The 19,463-nt window shown below is 40.7% G+C and overlaps 1 long non-coding RNA gene across 1 annotated transcript; it reads right to left on the bottom strand.

The window, feature by feature from the left end:
* Nucleotides 1-18,321: 18,321 nt before the first annotated feature.
* Nucleotides 18,322-18,657, bottom strand: LOC110897102. The gene is made up of 2 exons (XR_002568444.1): nt 18,588-18,657; nt 18,322-18,498 (listed from the first exon to the last, which is right to left on the bottom strand). It is a non-coding gene; the product is annotated as an uncharacterized LOC110897102 (long non-coding RNA).
* Nucleotides 18,658-19,463: the final 806 nt, after the last annotated feature.

Below are 19,463 nucleotides of genomic sequence, written 5' to 3'. Positions count from 1 at the left end.
CCTCGCTAGTAGAAAGTTCACAACCGAGCACAAGATACCCGAGAGTAGAACCGGCCAAGAAGGAGGCGGCGGCGATGCTTGGTCGACGACAAAAGAGTGGCGGCCAAGCTTAGGAGGGTGGCTAGGGTTTTGTGTTTTATAAAAGTGTGTCTAGGGTTTCCACCTTAAACATCCTTTTATAAAACCCAATCTTACATTAAGGCCCTTTAAGATTATACAATTATAATCCTCTTAATAATAATCTAATTAATATTAAGTCCCTCGGGTTTAAACTATTATTATTTCACAAATAATAATCTACCTACTCGTGAACATATACGATTCGTGTACCAACGTGTAACTCTTCGGATCGTACCGAGTTAGTTACATTGACTTTAATTAAGGTCTGCCATACATATATCCAACAATCTCCCACTTGGACGATTTTAATTAAATGAGTCAACGTGTGCAGAGTTGGACGCCTAGCTGCATCGCACTGCTCTTAACACGGCATGACACTTTACAGTCGTCAACTAGTTCTTTGCGTTCAAGTAACACTTTACTTAACCAAATACTATAGCCCTAATAATTCTATCAATAAGTCTCTTCTGTATAGAACATTCGTTGATCATAAGACATGGATCATTCATTCTTATATAGTGATCAACCATTCTCTATTCTCGTCTTTAATTCAAAGTGGTCTAAGGAACTACTTTTAGTCCGAGCGTGGCCACGCGTTTATTCCAGTTTGAGTTAACGAGGGCGCCAGAATGTCTAAACTTCTAATCCCATAGAAGTACAGAATTCCATCAGCATCATACAACTCCCACTTAACCTTGGATTCCTCCCAACGCTACCCGGATTACTACCCATGTTTCAGGACAGTGTTAGATAACATCAAAGATTGTCCTTGATCAATGTAGTTTAATATGTGCCTAAGGAAAAAGGACAAATTGAACATATCAATATCAAAACATCTCATGACTTAGATCCATGGAGATCGTTTTGAAGCGAGTCACATCCAATATCATTCCCTAGTGATATCTGTGAATTTTGATTCTCAAACTCTTGAGTTATTCATCTCATGAATACAATCATCTCAATTCACAATAGTCTTACATTCAAATTCATTCCCATGTAATTTGATCGACTACGGATATTTTTGAATACGCTTATTCAAGGATATAAACATACAAATAATGAACACAGTTACAAAATAATTAAACTTGCATTTAACCAATAAATCAAATAACTATTTCAATGTAACTGTTGTAGTTCAAAATTAAAACACCAATACTAACTACAGATCATGCCCACTGTCTAGCAAATCTAAGCCCTATTTTTTCAGCATGCTCCTCATGTTTAGCTTGAGGTAGAGGCTTAGTAAAGGGGTCAGCCAGATTTAGATCCGTATGAACTTTGCTTATTACGATGTCTCCACGCTCTATTATCTCTCTAATATAGTGGAATTTTCTGAGTATATGCCTTGTGGTTTGATGTGACCTTGGTTCCTTTGCAAGAGCAATGGCACCAATATTGTCACACAGCATCTCGATTGGTTTCTTTATGCTAGGCACAACGTCGAGATCAGTAATGAACTTCTTCATCCAGGCAGCCTCCTTAGCAGCATCCGATGCAGCATTGTATTCTGATTCACAGGTGGATTGAGCAACCACACTTTGCTTCGAGCTCTTCCAAGTAACAGCCCCACCATTCAGAATGAAAACATATCCCGTCTGTGATCTTGAATCGTCACGATCAGTCTGGAAACTTGCATCAGTATAACACTTAACTGATAGCTCCTCATCCAGTCCTCCATATATTAAGAACATGTCTTTAGTCCTTCTTAAGTACTTAAGAATGTTCTTCACTGCAGCCCAGCGACTTTCTCCTGGATTCTGTTGATATCTACTCGTCATGCTAAGAGCATACGAGACATCAGGTCTAGTACATAACATGGCGTACATGATGGAACCGATAGCAGAAGCATATGGAACTCTTTCCATTTTCTTCTTTTCCTCTTCGGTCTTAGCACACTGCTCACCATTAAGAATGGTTCCATGTGCCATGGGCAAGAGCCTCCTTTTTGAGTCTTGCATTGAGAAGCGTCGTATGACCTTATCAATATATGTACTTTGACTTAAACCTAATAACCGCTTTGACCTATCTCTATAGATCTTTAATCCTAGAATATAAGCGGCTTCACCAAGATCTTTCATTGCGAAACATTTTCCCAACCAAGCCTTAACTTCTTTTAGCATAGGGATATTGTTTCCAATGATTAGTATGTCATCTACATACAGAATTAGAAAAGTGATATAGCTCCCACTAGATTTCTTGTAAACACACGGTTCATCTTCGTTTTTAATGAAGCCAAACTCTTTAATTTTCTGATCAAAACGAAGATTCCAGCTGCGAGATGCTTGCTTCAATCCATAGATGGATTTATTTAGCTTGCACACCTTATTAGGATTATTTGGATCGACAAAACCTTCATGTTGAACCATATAGACATCTTCAAGTAAGTGTCCATTAAGGAACGCGGTCTTGACATCCATTTGCCATATCTCATAGTCATAATATGCAGCAATGACAAGTAGAATTCTAATAGACTTAAGCATAGCTACTGGCGAGAAAGTTTCCTCATAATCAATTCCTTGAGTCTGAGTGAATCCTTTTGCTACAAGCCTTGCTTTGTAGGTTTGCACATTCCATCCATGTCGGTCTTCTTCTTGAAGATCCATTTATTTCCTACAGTCCGACCTTCGGTAGGAAGATCAACCAAATCCCAGACTTGGTTATCATACATGGATTGCATCTCTGCATTCATGGCTTCTTGCCATTTCTTGGATTCTGAATCCAACATTGCAGCTTGTCACACCCCCATTTCCACGTGTCACCGGTGGGCCCGGTGTGGGGTACAGTGACGTAGTTGGCATCGTCATAGACAATCAACACAATATAATAATGCACAGCGGAAGCAGAATAGAAACATTTCAACTTTAAATAAAGTGTAATAATAAATATCACAGTAGTTGAAATGGATCCACAGGCGGATCAAATAAAATAGAAATAAATAGTTCAACAGATAAATGTCGTCCGAGTTTGCGAGACTATTGTGGACGCTCTCTAGGAAACAGCCAGCCTATTTCCGTATAGTACCTGCACTTAATCTTTTGGGAAAAATACGTCAGTTTACACTGGTAAATACAAATCGACTGACTCATTTTGAAATGATTGAAAATTGATTTAAATGCACAAGGCATAAATATTTTTATTAACTTGGGATAATTATATAATATAAACTTGTGAACGAATTACATGCACTTATATCTCTGGTGGCCCGGGATCTACTGTCCGGGCTAGAGATTTAATTGACACACCACATTAAAGAGTTATACACGACGAGTGTACGCCTACACCCCGTGCTCTGGTCGTGGCCATCTCGTAAGATAATGCCAAGGATATCCGGGACATGGTCAATAACCCCCCAAAGCCTTTAAGTAAGACAAAACTGTTTAAACGAAGTCGCACAAGCTATTCAAGACTGAACACCTATAAGGAGCAGGACTTGTGCGCCCGATCAAGCGGTATTTTAAATACCGTACCCCAAGCCCGTATAGGGAAAATAAGTCAAAATGTATTTACCTGAGCAAGTATAAGTCACAAACGATAAGTGGTGGTAGCTTTTACCGGGCTTCCTAATCTGGAACAAAGGTTTATAATTAACCTATTAGATTCCTAACGGGTCTTTTATTTAAGCCTAAGCTTTGACCGGTTAGTTTTTGGGAGTGATACGGTTTACGCACGATTAAGCGAAAGACCGGATAGAATGTGATTTAGACCCGGCAAGTTTGAATACTTGTATAATATGGGTATACTAAATACATTCTGGATTTTGAAGTAAAAACGATATCGTTTGACCCGTTTTGGTCAATTTACGCAAACTAGTTACGTAAACCGAACCGAACGCGAAAAGGGCGATACGGGTAGCCAAAAGATTCAAATGTAAGTTCCCTGAATTAATATGCTTAGAATATGACATTATATCAGTAAGTTATGTTCTATATTGCCCGGGATAATTTTAAACTCAATTTATGCCTTAGAAGGGCATTTTGGTCATTTAAAAGATAATAAAAGGGTAAAATTAGAAATCTGAGTTTCGGGTCTGGTTCAGACAGTAAATATACTTAATATAACATATTATATCAGTAGGGTATGACCCATATACCAAATATATCATTTAAAACCAAACTATGCACCGTAGGGGCAATTTAGTAATTTCACAAGGGCTAAAAATGCCAAAACTGGAAACCTGAGTTCAAAATATCATACTTACTGTTATTATATGAAAATATGTGATTTATATCAGTAGGTATAAGTTTTATAGGATTAAAACAAGTACAACGCTTACTATGCGCTTAAAACGCTAAAAATACGATTTAAGGGTGTTTTCGGGTTTTCAAATAAAATCTGAGATTTTTATATTTCCAGAATACTTAAAATAATTTATTCATCATATAAAATCAGTAGAAAAAGGTTTCGGGTCAAAAGGATGTGTAAAACTCATTTTATGGCTAAAACGGTCAAAACCGACATAAGCCGAAATGACTAGGCGACCTAGGATCCGTTCAGCCAAAAATTAATTAAAAATCATCAAAATTCCCAGAATATTATATATAATCAGTTGGTAAAAAGTTTTGTACCAAAACGTGGCCAGAAACGGGTTCTACGCAAAAAGGACCGTTTATGTAAATTTATAATATAGTTTTACGCTAATGGCCATAACTCACAATCTGGACCACCAACTGATCCGAAACTTTCGGTGCAAGTTTATATAATAAAAATAAAGATTTCTATCCTTTCACTTTTCCAAAAATCCCGTTTTAAATCAAAAAGGGCAAAATAGTCAACTTTATGCATAAACCGGAAACATGCATTCGAATAGGCTAAACATAGACTCAAACAAAGAAAATTCCAGAAAGTTTAACTAAAATAAAAATAGTCAAAAATACTTTCCAATGCAGATCTCGAACATGCATGTATGAATCCGAATCGATAGTCTATGAAATAATCGTTTTACAAGACTTTCGGTTCCGATTCGTGGCTATACTATAGATTGTCGAGTTGATGGTGATTAAAACACATTCTTATATGTACTACAAGTTATTTTTAATGATCAATCAGGTTGCATGTCATCTATATCATTAATCATGTCATTTTTCACAAAAATCGCTTCTGTTGACTTTTTAGAACTAGGTTTGACTCGACATTAAGCATGCATGTAGTGGGAATCAGTTAGTACCCTTTAGAGGGTTTGTTTCCCACATAAATACCAATCTATAACAAGTTTCAATTCGAGAAATTACTGAAAGAAATCAGTTTAATCAGAAAGTCAAAGGTTATGAACACCCAGTTTGACTTTTACTAACAATCAAAGCAAAAACGGATTAAAGAACGAATTGAAGGCTTACAAGAGTCCTATAGAGGTTTAGTGAACACTAAAAGTCGGCCTTGATGCTCAGATTATCTCCAGAGAAGCTTTGAGAGCTCTTGCAAGTCTTGGTGTTCTTGTTCACTATTGTAAATGTCAAGAAATGAGCTAAATTCGGATTTAAAGCTGTAATTTTGAGGTTTACTGTTGATGTAGGCATGCATGGCATGTTATTGGTGCAAGAGGAGGCAAGTTACAACTGTATCCAACTCAAATTCGGACTCAAATAGACCCAAAACCGAATTCTGGTCGCTGGCAGTCCCACGCGGCCCGCTTGGGCTTTCCCAGGCGGGTCGCCTGACCCTTGTTTCAGCCAAACAACTTTCCAATGTTGACAGCTTTGACCCCTGAACTTGTACGTGATGTTTCGGCTACTTTTCTCGACCCGTAAACCCCCAAACTTGGTTTTTAAGAACCTTAGGACTTTTACCAACATGGTATTGCCCTCGGATAACTTTGCGCTCAACCGAAAAGCCCTGAAATTCGACGTTGACGCTTTTAGTCCCTTAAGTACGGTTTTGGCCATAACTTTCTCATACGTTGACGAAACTTCATGAAATTTTTACCACATATTCTAGTGAGTATATTTTAGCTATACAAAGCTTCGGGTCTGCCAAAAGTTCACTCAGAGGTATAAATTAAACATGTTGACACTTTTGGCCCCTATAGTTTGAAATACTTCACTTTCGTGCAATTTCCGCGTCGTATGATCCATGAACCATCCGTTAAAGGTTATAAACATTATGTGGGGTTATCATAGAGCCTATTTATCCATTGTTGACACTTTGGACCCTTACGTTCCCTAGTTTTCACTGTTTGTCACTTTTAGTCCCTCTAAAGTATGTTTTCACATAACGGAACCTTATGACACGTGTCAAGACATTATTGGACGAAATTTTTCGAGGTGTTACATCCTCACCCCCTTAAAAGAAATCTCGACCCCGAGATTTAATCAAACAAATGGGGATATTTTTCTTTCATCGTGGATTCCACTTCCCACGTGTATTCGGGACCTCTACGGGCATCCCACTTGACCTTAACAATAGGCACTTGCTTCCTTCGAAGCTTCTTTACCTGTCGATCTTCAATCGACGAAGGTTTTTCAACAAATTTTAGACTTTCGTCTATGTGTATATCTGTATGCGGCATAACCAGTGAATCGTCAGCGAAACACTTCTTCAAATTACAGATGTGGAACACATTATGAATGGCACTAAGCTCTTCAGGCAAGTTTAACTTGTAAGCGACTGCCCCGACACGTTCGATTATCTCGAAAGGTCCTATATATCTCGGGCTTAGCTTGCCTTTCTTTCCAAATCGCATTACACCTTTCCAAGGTGATACCTTAAGCAACACTTTTTCACCCACATCGAAGTGAAAATCCTTGCGCTTAGGATCCGCATAACTTTTCTGCCTATCCCTGGCAGCTTTCAAACGATCACGGATCTGAACGATCTTGTCTGTCGTCTCAAAGACGATATCTGGTCCAGACAACTGGACATCTCCAACTTCTGCCCAACAAATGGGCGATCTACACTTTCTACCGTATAGGGCCTCAAAAGGCGCAGCCTTTATGCTGGAATGGTAGCTATTATTGTAGGAGAATTCAATTAGTGGTAGGTTCTTATCCCAACTACCACCTAAGTCGATCGCACATGCACGAAGCATGTCTTCCAGAGTTTGAATAGTACGCTCACTCTGTCCATCAGTCTGAGGATGGTAAGCCGTACTAAAATTCAAACGAGTGCCCAACGACTGTTGGAAACTCTTCCAAAAATGCGACGTATACCTCGTATCTCTATCAGAAATGATAGATACAGGTATACCATGCAATGCTACAATCTTATCGACGTATAATTGAGCTAACATATCTGAGCTATACGTCTCTTTGATGGGTAGAAAATGAGCTGACTTAGTCAGTCTGTCTACTATGACCCATATGGTATCATTTCCCTTTTTCGTCTTTGGCAACTTGGTGATAAAATCCATTGTCACCATTTCCCATTTCCACTCGGGAATTTCAGGTTGTTGAAGCAAACCTGACGGCTTCTGATGCTCAGCCTTGACTTGCGCACAAGTCAAACATTTGGCCACATACTCGGCCACGGACTTTTTCAAACCAATCCACCAGTAGTTTGACTTCAGATCCTGGTACATCTTATCAGCTCCAGGATGAACGGAATATTTAGAGTTGTGGGCCTCCTGGAGGATAACATCCCGAAGTCCTCCATAAACTGGAACCCATATTCGTCCGTTTAGACGTAGCATTCCATCTTTGTCGTGGGATAACTGCTCCTCAGTTACTCCCAACTTTTCTGCAGGATAGTTAGCTTCCAGCACAGCTTCCTTCTGTGCAGCTAACACCCTTTCATTCAAATTATTTCTTATCTCAATGCGCTTGGCATTGATTCTGATCGGTTTAACCCTTTCTTTTCTGCTTAAGGCGTCGGCAACCACATTTGCCTTGCCTGGATGGTATCGTATCTCGCAATCATAGTCATTGAGAGTTTCCATCCATCGCCTTTGACGCATGTTCAATTCCTTCTGATTGAACAGATGCTGAAGACTCTTGTGATCCGAATAAATTATGCACTTGGTTCCATACAAGTAATGTCTCCATAACTTCAATGCAAATACAACCGCACCCAATTCCAAATCGTGGGTGGTGTAGTTCTTTTCGTGCACTTTGAGCTGTCGAGAAGCGTAGGCAATGACTTTGCCTTTCTGCATGAGTACACAGCCCATGCCAGTATGTGATGCATCACAATACACCACAAATTCATCTATACCGTCGGGCAATGTCAACACTGGCGCATTGCTCAGCTTCTGCTTCAGAATGTCAAAGGATTCCTGCTGCTTAGGGCCCCAATCAAACTTAATCTTCTTACGGGTCAACGAAGTTAGGGGCGCAGCAATCCTTGAGAAGTTCTCGATGAATCTCCTATAATATCCTGCCAATCCGAGGAAACTGCGAATCTCGGTAGGAGTCTTCGGCTCCTGCCAGTTCATGACTGCTTCTACTTTAGCGGGATCTACTTGGATACCACGCTCACTTACAACATGTCCAAGGAACTGGACTTCACGAAGCCAAAATTCACACTTCGAGAATTTGGCATAAAGCTTCTCTTGATTCAGTAGTTTGAGAATACAACGAAGGTGTTTCTCATGGTCAGCTTGGCTCTTCGAGTAGATAAGAATGTCATCAATGAAGACGATGACGAACTTATCTAAATAGGGTTTACAGACGCGATTCATGAGATCCATGAACGCGGCTGGTGCGTTAGTGAGCCCAAACGGCATCACTAGGAACTCGTAATGTCCATAACGAGTCCTAAACGCGGTCTTATGTACGTCTTCCTCCTTGACCTTCAACTGATGATAACCCGACCTCAGGTCAATCTTGGAGAAATAACTCGCTCCTTGTAACTGATCGAACAGATCGTCGATCCTGGGTAACGGATACCGATTCTTGATAGTGACCTTGTTAAGCTCACGGTAATCGATGCACAGACGTATCGAACCATCCTTCTTTTTAACGAACAAGATTGGCGCTCCCCAAGGAGATGAGCTAGGTCTAATAAAACCTTTAGCTAATAGATCATCCAACTGCGTCCTCAACTCCTTCATCTCCGTTGGTGCCAATCTGTATGGTGCTCTTGCTACAGGCGCAGTGCCTGGAATGATATCTATCCGAAACTCTACTTGTCTATCCGGTGGCAATCCGGGTAGTTCTTCAGGAAACACTTCAGGATATTCCGAGATAACAGGAATATCTTCAATCTTCGGCTTCGGTTCATCAATGGTGACTTGTGCCATATAAATGACACATCCTCTCTGCATACATCTGGATGCCTTGAGCATGGACACTTGCTCAGGCAATCCATGCTGGGTATCTCCTTGAATAGTAAGTGACTCACCAGACGGAGTCTTCACTATCACCTGCTTTCTATTGCACAGAATCTGGGCTTGGTTACTTGACAACCAATCCATGCCTATTACTATGTCGAATCCAGCTAACTTAAAGGGAAGCAAGGATAGCGGGAAAGAATGATTCCTAATGGATATAACACATCCATCTAGAACAGTCGAGGCGGTTTCTATGGTTCCATCGGCTAATTCCACCTCATATTTCACACTTAAGGTTTTAACAGGAAGGTTCAACAGTTTACAAAACTTATTATCTACAAACGACTTATCAGCCCCTGAATCAAACAAAACTCTAGCAAAAATATCGTTTACAAGAAACGTACCGGTAATGACGTTATCGTCAAGGACTGCTTCCTTTGCGTCCATTTTGAAGACTCTCGCATTAGTCTTCTTCCCTTCCTCGGCCTTCTTGGCAAACTTTGGGCAGTTGGGCCGAATATGCCCTTTCTCGTTGCAACCGAAACAAGTTGCATCCTTCATTTTCTTGCAATCCACAGCTTTATGATCTGTGGACTTGCAGATTCCACATCGTTTCTCCGAAGACTGGGATTTTGTTTCTAACCGACACCTCCCAAAGTGGTGTCTCCTACAAATCTTGCATCTGGGTTTCTCACCCGACTGATGATCACTTCTCCTAGACCCCGACCCTTTCCTGTGGTCGTTGTTCCCTATATGTCGCTTTTCAGACCTTCGTGAGGTGTCATCCTCACGTTTCCGTTTGTTCTCCTCAGAGCTCTTCATGGCTCTCAATCTAACCACGTCCTGAGTGAGGGAGAGGGATAGATCCGCTACGGATCTAAATGTAGTGGGTCTTGAAGCCTTGACGCTGGCTTTAATCTCCGGTGCCAGACCCCCAATGAATCGAGCAATCCTACGCGGCTCCGGGGTCACCAAGTAAGGCACTAAACGAGACAACGTGTTGAACGTAGTAAGATACGCTTGACAATCGAGGTTCTTCATGACTAAGGATACAAAATCCGATTCAATTCGCTCGACCTCGTGCTGCGGACAGAAGTTCTCTTTAATCAGGGCCACAAACTGTTCCCACGATAAACTGTACAGTGTGGCCTTACCGGCAGCTTGTAGGAGTGACTTCCACCATGCTAACGCATCTCCTTTGAATGACTGGGACACGTACTTCACGACGTCCCTATCAGCACACCCGCTGATATCAACTACAGTGTCCATCTCGTCGATCCACGTCATGCAGTCGACGGCTCCTTTTTCCCCAGTGAAATCTCTGGGCTTGCAAGACACAAAGTATTTGTACGTACAGGACCTGCTGTACGTGTCATGCTTCAGTTCAATCTCCTGCTTTGGGACGCTGCTGTGGTTGGAGGAATGGTTATCATACTCAACTTTCTTTGGCTCACTCTTTTTAGACGGCGGCTTACTATGAGCCCCAGAATGAGTCTTAGCCTTGACATGCGTCACTGAGCGGGTTCTACTCTGAGTACCACTAGATTCTTTGAACTGCCTATCCATAGCCTTGGCGACAGCATTATCAATCAGTGCTTGCAATTCTGCACCGGTAACGTGAATCTTTGCATTATCTGAGCGTTCCCCAGAATGACTGTTGGTTTCTTCCGATTTGGCCATCGTAGCTTTAAGCTACAATAAAGGACAAGGTCTTATTTAGAACCTAACAGTATTATCGTCCTAGACGATTTATTAACCATGGTATCAAAAACCTTAGCAGTTAATTTAGTAAATTTCATTCAGGCTCTTATTAGCAATCAAGGAATGAAAATATATATATTGGCACCATAGGCCTAGTCACAAGGACAATCACTAAATTATAAATTTAGATTTTTATAGGACTATAAATTGTATAATTAAACAAATAATCCTTTACTAGACAGAGAGTCATAAACCACAACTGTCATTATATAACATAGTTATAACCCGTAGGTATCAAGCCATTAATAGACTTGTGTACAGATAAAATCTGTAGATATTTCTTTACTAGGCAGGGAGTCATAAACCACAACTGCCACTATATGACATAGTCATAACCCGTAGGTATCAAGTCATTAATAGACTTGTATACAGATAAAATCTGTAGATAATTTATTAAAAAGGGTGGCTTGTGTGATTCTACCGATCACGCTTAGCCAGGAATGTTAACATGTTCTCAGACGTTAACAAGGAGTTGAATCCTTTCAACCAGGTTTTACCATCAGGGCCAGGCCTGTTAATAAGGCATTCAGGCTAGGTTATACCTTACTAAGATTCTTATAAAATGGCAAATCAAATAAAAATTGATATTTTCCATTATTTTAATATTATTCATGCATACAAATAAAATGATAAATTCAAATTAACCATTTAAATTTCCAATAAAATACCAGTACATAATTGCCCTAAACGGGACTTTGAAATAACATAACTAGCATGAATAACATGCCCGCGCAGGGGCTAAACAAGTACAACAATAACAAATAAAATAAAACAAACCCACGCAGGGGTTAACAGGATAACATACCCGCGCAGGGGTAGAGAAAGATAGATATACCCACGCAGGGGTAGAGTACTGGAATAAATGTCCACGCAGGGACATGAGTACATGAAATGATAATCGAAGGATTCAACGATCCTTCTTGCTCTTACCCTTGAGCAAATCGAATACCTTCTTAAACATGCCACTGGTGCGTCGGCGATCCTCTCGCATATTGTGCTGAAACTCGCGTCGCATGCTATCAATCCCCTGCAGGATCTCCTGAACCTGCGGCGGCGACATCATAGGCGCCGGTGGTGGTGGCTGGAAGTACTGCGGCTGCGGCGGCTGGTAAGGCTGCGGCTGCGGTGGCTGTTGGTAACCCGGAGGGTAACCAAAAGTAGATGGGCCAGCAGCCCAAGGGTCTCCAAGTGGACCACTATGTGGGAGTGAGCTGAAGTTGGCAGCTTGCCAATAAGGGTCTCCCGTGTAGTCGTAGCCCTGAGGATAGAGCTGGGCGAATGGGTCGAATGGCGCTGAGCTGGCGAAGGCTGGAATCGGCTCCCCGAAATTCTGCGGCGGCAGAGGCGGGATCGGAACAGAAGTAACCTTCGATACGGGATGCTGAGACTCCCCTGTCTCAGACTCCCCGGGTAGAGACGTGTAGCGGCTGCTACTAACACGTGGAGGGGTGCCTATGCGAATCCCTCCGCGCGTAGACATGCGCGCGTTCCTCCTTGGCCTCTGAGGTGGAGGAGGTAAAACTGGCGGCGGCGGTGGTGACGGAGTGATCACGTCACGCCACAGGGCCTCAGATAGGTCCTGCGGTAGAGGCGGCTGCTGCTGAAGCTGCTGCGAGTGGTGCTGCGAGTGCACCGGCGAACCATGGAGCGATTGGAGCATCGGAGTACCATGGAGTGATTGAAGCATTAGAGAGTTGTGGCTAGGGGTGAAGTACCAATCATGCTGCTTAAACCTCTCCTGGAAACTGTCCACACCATTAAATGGTGATCCTGTGTATGGCGACCCATCCGATATCTCAATCGGGTGGTTTGGTGTACCTGATGGAGGTAGCGAGGGGTCCGTATCCTCGTCGACATCCATCTCGTGACCACCAGAAAAGTGGTCCTCCGGTCCGAGTGGGTTATGGCCCACTGGCTCCTCCACATAAGCATTAGGGTTATACAAACCCTGGTAGGCTGGCGCTGGATGCTGGTGCGGTGACTGGTGCAATGGTATGTACGATCCAAGCGAATCATGGGGCCCGTTCTCCGAATGGGGCCCAAACGAGTGGGGTAATGACGGAGAAGTGCTCGCGGAAACCGAATGCCTAGCAGGCTCGGCAAAAGACCTCCAAAGGTCGTTGGCGGCTGTGTGGTGTGTAGCGGATGGAGCCCGCCTGTGCGAGGGACCAGCCTCATGATCGTGCGATGTAGGAAATCCTCCACGACCTCTCATCCTTGGCGGCATCCTGATCCTGTCAAAAGTCAAACAAGTTGCACAACAATATATATAAGACAATGCAATAATAAATAAAAATAAATTAAACGAAATGTTGAACATTTCCTAAGTTCTTTGTCTAGACTCGAAAATCGAGGAATGTGCAATTGTGTAACTGAGATTAAACACGTTAGGATAGTGTTTAATTCACTCAGCGTTGGCTCTGATACCAACCTGTCACACCCCCATTTCCACGTGTCACCGGTGGGCCCGGTGTGGGGTACAGTGACGTAGTTGGCATCGTCATAGACAATCAACACAATATAATAATGCACAGCGGAAGCAGAATAGAAACATTTCAACTTTAAATAAAGTGTAATAATAAATATCACAGTAGTTGAAATGGATCCACAGGCGGATCAAATAAAATAGAAATAAATAGTTCAACAGATAAATGTCGTCCGAGTTTGCGAGACTATTGTGGACGCTCTCTAGGAAACAGCCAGCCTATTTCCGTATAGTACCTGCACTTAATCTTTTGGGAAAAATACGTCAGTTTACACTGGTAAATACAAATCGACTGACTCATTTTGAAATGATTGAAAATTGATTTAAATGCACAAGGCATAAATATTTTTATTAACTTGGGATAATTATATAATATAAACTTGTGAACGAATTACATGCACTTATATCTCTGGTGGCCCGGGATCTACTGTCCGGGCTAGAGATTTAATTGACACACCACATTAAAGAGTTATACACGACGAGTGTACGCCTACACCCCGTGCTCTGGTCGTGGCCATCTCGTAAGATAATGCCAAGGATATCCGGGACATGGTCAATAACCCCCCAAAGCCTTTAAGTAAGACAAAACTGTTTAAACGAAGTCGCACAAGCTATTCAAGACTGAACACCTATAAGGAGCAGGACTTGTGCGCCCGATCAAGCGGTATTTTAAATACCGTACCCCAAGCCCGTATAGGGAAAATAAGTCAAAATGTATTTACCTGAGCAAGTATAAGTCACAAACGATAAGTGGTGGTAGCTTTTACCGGGCTTCCTAATCTGGAACAAAGGTTTATAATTAACCTATTAGATTCCTAACGGGTCTTTTATTTAAGCCTAAGCTTTGACCGGTTAGTTTTTGGGAGTGATACGGTTTACGCACGATTAAGCGAAAGACCGGATAGAATGTGATTTAGACCCGGCAAGTTTGAATACTTGTATAATATGGGTATACTAAATACATTCTGGATTTTGAAGTAAAAACGATATCGTTTGACCCGTTTTGGTCAATTTACGCAAACTAGTTACGTAAACCGAACCGAACGCGAAAAGGGCGATACGGGTAGCCAAAAGATTCAAATGTAAGTTCCCTGAATTAATATGCTTAGAATATGACATTATATCAGTAAGTTATGTTCTATATTGCCCGGGATAATTTTAAACTCAATTTATGCCTTAGAAGGGCATTTTGGTCATTTAAAAGATAATAAAAGGGTAAAATTAGAAATCTGAGTTTCGGGTCTGGTTCAGACAGTAAATATACTTAATATAACATATTATATCAGTAGGGTATGACCCATATACCAAATATATCATTTAAAACCAAACTATGCACCGTAGGGGCAATTTAGTAATTTCACAAGGGCTAAAAATGCCAAAACTGGAAACCTGAGTTCAAAATATCATACTTACTGTTATTATATGAAAATATGTGATTTATATCAGTAGGTATAAGTTTTATAGGATTAAAACAAGTACAACGCTTACTATGCGCTTAAAACGCTAAAAATACGATTTAAGGGTGTTTTCGGGTTTTCAAATAAAATCTGAGATTTTTATATTTCCAGAATACTTAAAATAATTTATTCATCATATAAAATCAGTAGAAAAAGGTTTTGGGTCAAAAGGATGTGTAAAACTCATTTTATGGCTAAAACGGTCAAAACCGACATAAGCCGAAATGACTAGGCGACCTAGGATCCGTTCAGCCAAAAATTAATTAAAAATCATCAAAATTCCCAGAATATTATATATAATCAGTTGGTAAAAAGTTTTGTACCAAAACGTGGCCAGAAACGGGTTCTACGCAAAAAGGACCGTTTATGTAAATTTATAATATAGTTTTACGCTAATGGCCATAACTCACAATCTGGACCACCAACTGATCCGAAACTTTCGGTGCAAGTTTATATAATAAAAATAAAGATTTCTATCCTTTCACTTTTCCAAAAATCCCGTTTTAAATCAAAAAGGGCAAAATAGTCAACTTTATGCATAAACCGGAAACATGCATTCGAATAGGCTAAACATAGACTCAAACAAAGAAAATTCCAGAAAGTTTAACTAAAATAAAAATAGTCAAAAATACTTTCCAATGCAGATCTCGAACATGCATGTATGAATCCGAATCGATAGTCTATGAAATAATCGTTTTACAAGACTTTCGGTTCCGATTCGTGGCTATACTATAGATTGTCGAGTTGATGGTGATTAAAACACATTCTTATATGTACTACAAGTTATTTTTAATGATCAATCAGGTTGCATGTCATCTATATCATTAATCATGTCATTTTTCACAAAAATCGCTTCTGTTGACTTTTTAGAACTAGGTTTGACTCGACATTAAGCATGCATGTAGTGGGAATCAGTTAGTACCCTTTAGAGGGTTTGTTTCCCACATAAATACCAATCTATAACAAGTTTCAATTCGAGAAATTACTGAAAGAAATCAGTTTAATCAGAAAGTCAAAGGTTATGAACACCCAGTTTGACTTTTACTAACAATCAAAGCAAAAACGGATTAAAGAACGAATTGAAGGCTTACAAGAGTCCTATAGAGGTTTAGTGAACACTAAAAGTCGGCCTTGATGCTCAGATTATCTCCAGAGAAGCTTTGAGAGCTCTTGCAAGTCTTGGTGTTCTTGTTCACTATTGTAAATGTCAAGAAATGAGCTAAATTCGGATTTAAAGCTGTAATTTTGAGGTTTACTGTTGATGTAGGCATGCATGGCATGTTATTGGTGCAAGAGGAGGCAAGTTACAACTGTATCCAACTCAAATTCGGACTCAAATAGACCCAAAACCGAATTCTGGTCGCTGGCAGTCCCACGCGGCCCGCTTGGGCTTTCCCAGGCGGGTCGCCTGACCCTTGTTTCAGCCAAACAACTTTCCAATGTTGACAGCTTTGACCCCTGAACTTGTACGTGATGTTTCGGCTACTTTTCTCGACCCGTAAACCCCCAAACTTGGTTTTTAAGAACCTTAGGACTTTTACCAACATGGTATTGCCCTCGGATAACTTTGCGCTCAACCGAAAAGCCCTGAAATTCGACGTTGACGCTTTTAGTCCCTTAAGTACGGTTTTGGCCATAACTTTCTCATACGTTGACGAAACTTCATGAAATTTTTACCACATATTCTAGTGAGTATATTTTAGCTATACAAAGCTTCGGGTCTGCCAAAAGTTCACTCAGAGGTATAAATTAAACATGTTGACACTTTTGGCCCCTATAGTTTGAAATACTTCACTTTCGTGCAATTTCCGCGTCGTATGATCCATGAACCATCCGTTAAAGGTTATAAACATTATGTGGGGTTATCATAGAGCCTATTTATCCATTGTTGACACTTTGGACCCTTACGTTCCCTAGTTTTCACTGTTTGTCACTTTTAGTCCCTCTAAAGTATGTTTTCACATAACGGAACCTTATGACACGTGTCAAGACATTATTGGACGAAATTTTTCGAGGTGTTACACAGCTTTGTAAGTAGCAGGTTCAGCTTCATCAATCATGAAGATATCGTCATACCTTTCAGGGGCACGACGATCCCTAATACTTCTTCGAACACTTGGTGTTTCTGTTGTTTCTTGAGTCCTCTGAGGCTCAACTTCAACAACTGGATCAGTTACTTCTGGTTCTGTCTGAACAACTGGTTCAGTCACTTGTGATTCTCGAATTTCTTCAAGATCCACATGGTCTTCTCCAACCCTTCTTGCCAGAAGCTCTTCCTCCAAGAAAGTGCCTCTGCGTTTTGTGAAAATCTTATTTTCAGTGGGGTGGTAGAAAAGGTAACCGATCCTTTTAGCGTATCCGACGAAAACCACTTTTTCGCCTCTGGGATCTAGTTTATCCGAAGATTCTAGAGTGACATAAGCGTTACATCCCCAGACCTTGAGATAAGATACTTTTGGTTTCTTTCCATGCCATATCTCATAAGGCGTTTTGTCAACCTTCTTCGTTGGAGCTATATTCACAAGTTTTGCGGCAGTTTCCAGAGCATAACTCCAAAAGGAGCATGGGAGGGTTGTTCGACACATCATTGATCGAACCATATCTAATAGAGTTCGATTTCTCCGTTCAGACACACCATTATGTTGTGGCGTTCCAGGTGGAGTGAGCTGTGAAACTATTCCACAATCCTTTAGATGGTCGATGAACTCCTGACTAAGATATTCACCGCCTCGATCTGATCGAAGCATCTTAATAGTTATATTTAGCTGATTCTCTACTTCGTTTTGGTACTCCTTGAACTTTTCAAATGTCTCATGTTTTTGCTTCATAAGATAAACATAACCATATCTATTGAAATCATCAGTGAATGTAACAAAGTATCTTTCTCCATGTCTTGACATTGTTCTGAATGGACCACATACATCTGTATGTATAAGTCCCAACAGATCATTAGCTCTTTCTCCAACATTTGAAAAAGGTGCTTTTGTTAACTTTCCACTTAAGCATGATTCGCATTTGCCAAACGTTCCTGAACCCTTAGAATCTAAGATTCCTGCGGTTTTAAGTTGTTTAACACGGTTCTCGCTTATGTGACCAAGTCTACAATGCCACATATACGTATCGTTGAAGTCCAACTTATTACGTTTATGGGAGATGTTGTATAATATGTTATTGTTTTGGATTTCTATCTCATAGATTCCATTGTTTGGTTTTGCATCAAAGTAAAATACATCATTAAAATAAGCAGAAATAAATTCGCCATTAAAATGATAATTGAAACCTTGTCCATGCAAAGCAGAAACCGAAACAATATTTCTAGTAACACTAGGAATAAAATAAACATTGTTCAAAACAAGTTCTAAACCAGAAGGAAGTAAAAGAACATATTCTCCAATCGCCTTCACAGCAACTCTTTGTCCATTGCCAACATGGACCTCCAAGTCGCCTTGTTTCAGCTTCTTAATCTTTCTTAGTCCCTGCAAAGCATTACAAATGTGAAAACCACATCCTGTGTCAAACACCCATGTTTTGCCAGAAAAAGAAAAGATTTCAATAACATATATACCTGAGGACTCTCCTCCTGAAGCCTTGGCTTGCTTCAGTTCAGCTAAATACTTAGCACAGTTCCTCTTCCATTGCCCAATTTCATTACAATGAAAACACTTGGCATCCTTCTGAGGCTTCTTGTTTGCAACTAATTTGCCTTTGCCGTTCCCTTTGCCCTGATTGCCCTTTTTCTTGGTGTTAGGTTTCTTAACATGACCCTCCTTGATCATCAGCACTGGTGCAGTCTTGCTGGGTATATTCACCTCAGCAGTTTTGAGCATCTGATGCAGTTCTGCAAGTGTCTTATCCATCCCATTCATATTGTAGTTCATAATGAACTGATCATATGACTTAGGTAATGAGTTGAGGATGATATCCCCAGCTAATTCATCACTCAAGGGGGATTCCAGACGAGCCAAGTGATCAACATATGCCTTCATTTTTAGCACATGAGCGCTAACTGATGTACCCTCTTGCATACGAGTGGTTATGAGTGATCTCATCACATCAAACCTCTCATGACGAGCCTTCTGTTGGAACATTTCAACCAGGTGCTCATTCATCTCATATGCCATCATGTCATCCATGGTCGTTTGAAGTTCAGGAATCATGGATGCTAGCATTAAACATGAGACTTTCATAGAGTCATCAAAGTGCTTTGCATAGTTTCTATATGCAACAGTTTGCTGATTGATGGGTTCATCAGGGACTGGTGTTTCAAGAACATACAGTTTGTTCTCCGCCTTGAGAACAATTTTCAAGTTGCGGTGCCAGTCCATGAAGTTGGAGTGGTTCAGTTTGTCCTTCTCTAAGATGGACTTGAGAGAGAATTGGGAGGAATTGTTTTCAGTTGACATCTACAAAATTCAAAATTAATTAATTAGTATTTTATGCT

Source organism: Helianthus annuus, chromosome 3, assembly GCF_002127325.2.
Source record: "Helianthus annuus cultivar XRQ/B chromosome 3, HanXRQr2.0-SUNRISE, whole genome shotgun sequence".
NCBI lineage: Eukaryota > Viridiplantae > Streptophyta > Magnoliopsida > Asterales > Asteraceae > Helianthus > Helianthus annuus.
Note: the sequence above shows the minus strand (reverse complement) of the source record. Positions and strands in the feature narration are given on the sequence as shown.